Genomic DNA, 9,560 nt, shown 5'->3' with positions numbered 1-9,560 from the left:
AAAATTCATGAAAAGCATACAATTCCCCCAAATCTCACTTCCAGATAACAAATACATCATTTATATACCTCCACCATTTCAGAACTTGTCCGAAGTGGTGGGCTACATAGACGTGTTCTTCCTCTAATATGCTCATAAATATATTTGCATAAGTGGGCGCAACATTTGCGCCCATTGCAGTACCCCGCATTTTTAAAAAGAAGTCGCCTTCAAATAGAAAGTAGTTGCAAGAGAGTACAACTTGTAACGAGCTCATTATTAATTTGCAACTTTCCAAAGAAAAGGTTGAAGTTTTTTTTGAAACTGCCATCATGCCCCTGGTTTAAAGATGTATATAAGCTGACTACATCAAAAGATACTAGATATATCTCACCTTACAACCTGTAATTTAGTCAAATCAGCCGTGTCTCGTATATAAGACATTGCATCTGATAGAAAGGGCCCCAAATCTTTGACCAAAAAAATGACTGTGACACAAAATTGCCATCACATCGCATCACATCTTTCACATGGGTAAATACACTTTATTTTCACTTGAGCCAATAATGTGGAGTACTGCCTGTGTTTTGAATGTTTAAAGTATTTCTAATATATGTATTTATATATGCACTATATGGACAAAAGTATCTGGACACACCTCTTAATCATTGAATTCAGGGGTTTCATTCAGTCCTATTTCTACAGGTGTAAAAAATCCAGCGCCTAGCCATGCAATCTGCCTTTACAAACATTCATGAAAGAATGGTTCATTCTAAAAAGCTCACTGATTTTCGACCATAGTACTGTCATAGGATGCCACCATTGTAACAAGTCAGTTTGTGAAATTTCTTCACTCCTAGATATTTCAAGATAAACTATGAGTATATTATTGCAAAGTGGAAGCATTTAGGAACAACAGCAACTCAGCCACGAAGTGTCAGACCATGTGAAACTATAGAGTGGTGTCGCTGAGTGCTGAGGCACATAGTGGATTACAGTCACAAACTTCCTCTGGCATTAACATCCGCACAAATACGTTGCGCTGGGAGCTTCATGGAATGGGTTTCCATTGCCAAGCAGCTGCATGTAAATCTACATCACCAAGAACAGATGGAGTGGTGTAAAGCACGTCACCACTGGACTCTGGTGTTCTGTCGAGTGACGAATCACGCTTCTCTATCTAGCAGTCTGATGGACAAGTCTGGGTTGACAATAGAACGTTACCTGGGAAAGGTTTCTTGTCTGTTCTAGTATGACTGTGCCCCAGTGCACAAAGCAAGGTCCATCGAACGCCTTTGGAATGAACAAGAATGGAGATTGCGAGCTAGGCCCTCTTGTCCAAAATCAGTGCCTGACTTCACAAATGCTCTTCTGGATGAATGGGGGAAAAACCGCACAGACACAACATCTTGTAGAAATCCTTCCCAGAAAAGTGGAAACTGTTTTAGCTGCAAAGGGGGTCCAACTCCATATTAATGCCTATGGATTTAGAATGGGTTATCATAAAAGCTTCTGTAGTTGTAATGTGTAGGTGTCTTAATAATTTTGTCCATATAGTGTATCTTCAGGAACAAAGTTGTGATATTCTTAATATGTTTGAACACTCAAGACTGAGGCCAGTGGCCAGAGAACCTACTGTATTTGTTATCACATTGATGAAATGCCAGCCAAATAGTTCTCATTGTCTAATATCCTCAAGTAATTGGTTTTGACACTTTTTTTAAACTCTTTTATTGGAGACAAAAGGACAGAAAAATCTAAAGGGGAAATCAAAGTTGTTTTGTTTAATAAAAAAAAATAATCTATGCTACAGTGGGAATCAGGAGATGTTGACTGGAACACTTTTTTAGATGAGTTCTTGAGCATACATGTAAATCTTGTTCAAAAGCAATAATATAAACTTTATTATAAAAGCTTTAAGCATTTTATGGGCTTCTAGATTGTAACCAGAAAAACAAAACCTTTCCGAATTGAAAACGTTTAGGGCTCTTGCATACAACCGTGTGTGCCACCCGAGTCCCGTCTGTTATCTGTGGAAAGATAGGACATGTTCTATCTTTCCACCGATCGGATAGTCGGGTTTGTTCACGCACTGAAATGAATGGGTCCATGAAAACTATCGGGTGCCACTCGGATGTCGTGAAAAACGACCCGAGTAGCACTCAGTTGTGTGCAAGAGCCCTTAGAATAGCGTCTTGCTCCTGCTATGGGCAGGTGTAAATTTGTGCCATAATTGACACCAATCTCTTGGGTAAGTTATGGTAAATCTATTGATCTGGAGGTGGACACGCCCCTCACACTAAACCTCTCCCACTTTATAAAAAGTCACAAATTATAGCACAAATATAGCGTGCACGATAATTTGCAACTTTTCTAAAGGCTCTGATAAATTCCCCCATAGTGTTTTAGATTTGAGGCACCTCCAAAAGAAAGTACATCCTATCCGAGGAAAAACCAGTGGAGATATGTATTTACAGTACTGTATTTACATTTTCAAACTATTATCTTGTCTATTATTAAATTCAAAATACAATATTAAAACCATACAATGACAAAGCTATTGCAATAGGTCTGGTGAAATTCTGATTAATGTGCAGTTGCGTTCCAGTAATCTGTAAGCAATGGTGGGCTTTTCTCTTTTCTGCTAACTTGAAATGTATTCATTTACACACAGGTCATATATGGAAGCCAGTACACTCCCGGAGAGAGTATTTCTAGGATAGACTTACATGCTTTTGCCAGGTACGTATTACAAATATGACAGTGTTAATATTCCCTGCTTTAGTACGTTGGTAAGCAAAATGAAAGATGTATATGGTTAGGGACTGCAGATTTAATGGAATCAATGGTGTTATATTAATGAAAGTGCACTTTAGTTTAGTGGGATTAGGAACATATATGTGTTATTTGCACCTTCTAATATTTCCTTTCTTAAATGAATTATATGGCGAATGATTTTGATATAATATTCCTACATATTGTTCCCAAGGAATAGGAATAACACACAAAAACAAGATAAGCTATGATTTACATTCTATGATGTCCTCAGGGATATAATTGATAGAGTGAAATCACAAATTACATTTTTCATTGACAAGAACTTTTTAGTGATGTGTTTTGTAGTCAGGTAAGATCAAGCATGGCTCGTGAACAGACGATTTGAAACATAAGCCATAAATCACTTGTGGCATAGAGAGGAGAAATCTTTCTCGAGCTTTGTTTTTTATGACACATCTTTATTTTTCATCCAAGTCTTTGTCTTTACTTTACAAAATGAATTTTTATCGTATTGATGACATGTGTTTCGCTTTATTTTGACATTTGGATTACAGGTGGACGATTGTGTTTGTGATGAGTTGCTGCTATCTTTGAAATATGTATCTCCAACACTGTCTTCCATATGCAGTAACCACTGAAGATGAGACTACTGATGGTCTAAGACAGCGACTCTGTATCTTCTGGGCACTGTTCAACTTATCTGGTATATAATGGAATAGGAACTGATGATACTACGATATTGATATAAAAATTATAGCACTTCTCAGTATATAGACTGTCTGAATCCACAAATTTATATGTAGGCATTACACATCTATGGAGAAGTGTATGTAAACGAACCACCTCCCACCTGCATCCACTGCCAATACTTACCCCCGGGCGTTGTCATAGCGACTCAGTCCTCTGTTTTCCGTGCAGCCAGGCCCCCTGTAATGGCACTGCAGTCTATATGACCGTTGCAGCTTTTGATTGGCTGCAGCAGTCACATGGTTTAAAACTGCATTCCAGAAGGCACGGAGAACAGAAGGATGCATCGCTATGACAACGTATGGGGTTAACATAAAATTTTTTATTCATTTTAAACTAAAAAAAGTTTTTTTTTCCCTGATTTGAGAATTTCTGCCACAAAACTCGTAACATTTGCTATTTGTTGCAGGTTTGACTTCTCCACAGATATTCAATGGGGAAAACCCGCAAACAAAAGAGAAGTGATTCCACAGCATAGATTGAAATGCTGCGTATTTTAAAAAAAACACACCACAGGTCAATTTATGAATGATTTCTCGGCTGATTTTTACCACAGCGCGTGGATGAGATTTGTTCAAATCTCATCTACTTTGCTGCTACTGTAAAACGCTGCAGATTTTCTACAATGAAATCCGTTGCGGAAAATCTGCAGCAAATCCGCTCTGTGTGAACATACCACTAGAATGCTATATTATAAAGAGATCAAGGGCTAATATGGTACACGGTTTATGGAATAGTATTTTTGCTTTGTTTTTATGTTTTTTTAACCCCTTCCCGTCGTAAACAATTTTCAGATTTTCATTTTCATTTTTTTCTCCCCACCTTCCAAAAGCCATAACTTTTTAATTTTTCCATCGATATAGTCCTATGAAGGCTTGATTTTTGCAGGACGAGTTGTAGTTTTTCATAGCGCCATTTATTGTACCATATAATGTACTAGGAAATGAGAAAATAATAATAATTATTTGTGGGGTAGAAAATGAAAAAAAAACAGCGATTCCTCTATTGTTTTTTGCGCTTCGTTTTTACAGAAATTACCATGCAATTAAAACAACATGTTAACTTTATTCTGTGGGTCAATACGATTACGGCGATACCAAATATATATAGTTTTTTTCTGTGTTTTACTACTTTTACAAGGAAAAAAATAAGTGTAAAAAATAAAATTTATTTTGTGTCGCCAAATTCTGAGAGCCATAAGTTTTTTATATTTCTGTCGATTAAGTGGTACGATGGCTTATTTTTTGTGGGATAAGCTGTAGTTTTTAATGCTACCATTTTGGGGTACATGCCAGGTTTTGATAACTTTTTATTCAGTTTTTTGTGGGAAATGAGTTGATGAGAAAATAGCGATTCTGGTGTTTACATGTATTTTTTTACGGCGTACAGCATGAGGGTTAAATAATGATATATTGTAATAGTTCAGACTTTTACGGATGCGGCGATACAAATTATTTTTATTTTATTTTTTACAATGCTTTAGGGAGAAAATGGGAAAAGGTGTTTTTTAAAAAAAAAATAATATATATTTTTTTTTTACATAAAAAACAAAAAAATTGATTTGACTAATTCTTACTTTTTTTTATTAGTCCCCCTAGGGGACTTCAACAAGCGATCATTGGATAGCTTGCACTATATACTGCAATACTAATGTATTGCAGTATATCATCTTTCTGACAGGCTTCTATTAAGCCCTGCCAGAGGTGGGGCTTAATAGGAGCACAAAGATGGCAGACCTGGGGGCCTTCATCAGGCCCCCAGGCTGCCATAGCAACCATCGCCCACCCGCGATTGCATTGCGTGGGGCGCAATGAGCTGCTAGAGGGGGTTTCTAACAATTTAAGTGCTGCGGTCGCTATTGACGGCAGTATTTAATGGGTTAAATGAGCGAGATTGCGCTCGTTATTGCGGAGTGTCAGCTGTAACATACAGCCGACACCCGCATTGTATGGAGCGGGTTCACTCTGTGAGCCTGCTCCATACTTCCCCTACCCGGCTAAGACGTAGCCATACGTCAAATGTCGGGACGGGATTAATACTGAGAAAAAACAAAATTGTAGAAAAAAATGTTTTAAATAAGAAAGTGGACTTACACCCTTGGTTATTTGTGTTTTACTTTGTTATAATCAATAGGTTTTTACAAAAGGCGATGAGACTAATCCCCCTTATGGAATCGACAAAGAAAATTATTCTGAACAAAATAATTAGCTGTATTAACGTCCTACATGTCTTTACAACATGATGGCAAACTTGAAAAAAAATAGTTAGCTGAACTTCGGCTAGATGCCCATCACGTTTTAGCATCCTGTTAAAACATCTTGAACGGGTGTCGAACTGGATGACGGAACAGGATGCCTATCCTGTAGCCTCCTATTGCCATAGACTTGCAATGTACAGAAAAACGTATACGTCAGGATACAGTTCTTCAACAGGACACAAAATAATACAGTCCCTGTTTATCTGTTCTGTTGAAAGAAAAAAAGGGACAGGACGAAAACCATTGGAAAACAAAAGGGAAAACAAAACCCACAAACTGACATTTGAACAGGATGTTTAAACGTGATGTGAAACGGTCCTGAGTGGCACGGTGCATTTGGAGTGGCATAGGAGAAAATGGGAAGAATGGAAAGAGTTGTTAAAATTTCTCATACAACATGAATTTGAAGAATTAGGCCTAATTCACACGAGCCTATTTCACGTCCATGTGCTGTCCGTTTTTTCACAGACACCACACGGACCTATGAAAAGCAATGGGGCTATTCAGACATGTGTTGTTTTTCACGAAGCGTGTGTCCGTTGCGTGAAACTCACTGCATGTCCTATTTTGGTGCCTTTTTGCACACCATGCAGCCCATTAAAGTCAATGGGTGCGTGAAAAAAACGTCATCTGTGTGCTGTCCATTATTCATGCAACAGTTGCTAAAGAAATGTTGAGAAAAAAAAAAAACTTCTGTTTTTTTTGCTGACATAAAAAACACGTGACATACGGATGACATACACGCGTAAAAAACGGAGACGCGACCGTACACAGATGTCACACAAAACTGCAATGCAAGAAAAACGCTGAATTTTTTACGTGCGCAAACATGTCCTATTTTTTCACGCTTCACACATCGCTCCATAGACTCTAGACTAAGGGGGATGCGTGATAATGTGTCTCGCAGAGCACGGATGCACCTAGGACGTGGAAAAACTGCAGTTTTTTGCGTTCGAGATGTGAAATGCTCGTGTGAATCCGGCCTTAGTTGAAGAGTTCTGGTATAAAAGTGCTGTATAAGGTTATGTTGACACATCGCAGATATGCTGCGTAAAAGCACACAGCGTATCCGCACTGGGCGCCACAGGGAATTCCGGCAGAAAAAACACACCAAATTGTGGTGCAGTTTTTTGGCCGCTGTGGAAAACTGCACATAAAAGAAAAAACACATACTTACCCTCTGATGTCCTGCAGACCGGCCTCCTGGGATGACGTTTTATCCCATGTGACTGCTGCAGCCTGTGATTGGCTGCAGCGGTTACATGGGCTGAACCATCAACTCAGGAGGCCGGCCTGGACCAAGAAACACAGAATTCTTGGTAAGTATAAGATATTTTATTTCTGAGTTGTTTGCAGCGGACCCGCAGCTTTTCCGCCACAAATAGTGCAACATCTGTTATTTCTTGCGGGTTTTACCTCCCACTGAATTCAATGAGGAAAACCTGCAACAAAAAAGCAGCGACATACTGCCGATTAATAAAAAGCACCGCAGCGTTTTTCCCACACATTATTTACGCAGTGTTTGGATGAGATTTGTTCAAATCTCATCCACTTCGCTGCTACTGTATTATGCTGCGGATTTTCCGCAACGAAATCCATTGCGGAAAATGAGCAGTATTTACACTACCCATAAAGTTGTCTAAAAGAAATGATCCCAGGATCTGGGGACGAATAGTAGAGGTGTTATTGGGAAAAGGGGTAGGAATATGTATATTTAGATTTTATCGGTATGTAAAAATAATATGGTATTTTAATTCTATTTGTATGCAATTAAAACGGTAACTGCATTTTGCTTTGCAGATATATTTTCCTAATACATTGCTAATATATGTTTTTACTTTTATCTACTGTACTGAAAAGGCACCTTTTTATATGACACATTTAAAATGTTTTATGTTTAGTTCAGTTGCTATAGTTTTGAGTTGCCTGTTGTAAAGATTCTAACACTTGTCTACAGAAATGTGTTTCTAATTAGAAAACTGTCTGCAAACAGTATCATTTACTTGTACATTTGGTATCTGTGCTGTTTGCACAGGTCTCTCACATCTGAAAACAATGTGCAACACAATCTGTTGTGAGTTTACAGAACTCAACTGCAGGAATATTTTACTAACAAGATACTGAAGCTGAAACCATTTCTACTCTACCAGGATTTATAAAACAGCGCTGCTTGTCAGCTTTAATATTGCTTTTACAGTCAAACTTGTCTTGAATGCCTTTTAAAGCATCTGAACAGGTAAACACTGGTTCTGTAACTAGCTGAAATCACTGCATAAATATGGCCAAGGGACTATTAAACATAAGCCATTGTTGCCATTGCACGTACAGCAGAATTATGGCCAGTGCCGTGTCTCTCTATGTTTATCGTATGCAAGATTTTACTTTAAGGGAAACAGGTTTATTTTAGTTAAAGGCATTTCATGGTGTGACAAGTTTCCCTAAACTCATCATTTCCTGAGCAGGTGACCCTGCTGCTGAATACAGAGCCGTTTTCATGATCAGCGTTAATAGAAAAAGTTATTGTTGCAATGTGGAAAATTGAGTTTGACTTATAACTAGTTTTACTCATTATAATGACCTACCTCTTTTTTTTTTTTCCAGGGCAATGATTTTCATTCTACAGTTATCCAGATTGAATCTATTCATTATATACAGAGTACCTGTCACCTCTCCTGACATATCTATTTTACTAAAAGCTTGTGTTCCCAATGAAATAACAATTCTGGAACATATTCTCTGAGAACTATGCATTGTGCCATTCCTCTGTTATTCCGCCTAAAAAGTTATAAATAAATTGACCACTGGGTGTTACCATTCCCCTTGCCGAAGGGGTGTGTCCCTTTACACTCTCACTTTGTCAACACCCCAGATGTCAATTTATTCATACATTTCTAGGAAGAATAACAGAGGAAAGACACATCGCAGAGTACGAAGAAAAGATGCTCCAGAATTGTTATTTCATGGGAAATACAAGTTTTACTATAACGGATATGTCAGGAGAGGTGACAGCGCCTCTTTAATGTTAAAGATGGATTGCAATTGTAACTGAAAAGTAAGTAGCATCAAACTGCAGCAGTTCACAGTGCAGCTCTATATAATAAAGTTTTTATATACAAATTGGGCAGCATACCATCATAAGAACGATCTATGTTTTTGTGAGTATTAGGCCTCACACACACAGAAGACCTTTGTACGGAGCCTGCATGGTGGCACACGCAGTCCTTACAGTTCTGTACTTAAAGGGAACCTGTCACCAGCATTTCACCTATTAAACCAGCAATACCTGGTGGTAGTGGGTGAAAAATCATTTCTATATAACCTTTAATTGTCTTCTTAGTTGGCTCTATAGCTTTAGTATTCAGTTTTTTAGTGTTCCCACACTGTATGAAAATTAGCATAAAAGAGTCAGATCTTCATTTGAAAAGAGTCAAATCTTTGTTTGAAAAGAGTCAAATCTTCATTCCTCAAGTCTTTCCGAGTTTACCCCGCCTCCTTACTTTTGATTGACAGCTACTCACCTCCCCCCAGCACACAAAACCCTGCGCTTGTGCATGGATGTCCTATTCTGGTGTGTGCGCACAAAGGGACACCGGATTATTACGATAAAAGGCGCAAAATGTTTGCAGACCCTTATTTAAAGTCGGTGGAGGAGTTTAGGATACCGGCAATGAACTTTTTATAGCAGCGGCCAGTGAGGGATAAGTAAAGTTCAATAGGTGAAATGCTGGTGACAGGTTCCCTTTAAGAGCCATACTTAACTCAATGTGCCACCATATAGTTCCTCAATGTGCCACCATGT

Source organism: Rhinoderma darwinii, chromosome 4 (genome assembly GCF_050947455.1).
Source record: "Rhinoderma darwinii isolate aRhiDar2 chromosome 4, aRhiDar2.hap1, whole genome shotgun sequence".
Taxonomy (NCBI): Eukaryota; Metazoa; Chordata; class Amphibia; order Anura; family Rhinodermatidae; genus Rhinoderma; species Rhinoderma darwinii.
Note: the sequence above shows the minus strand (reverse complement) of the source record.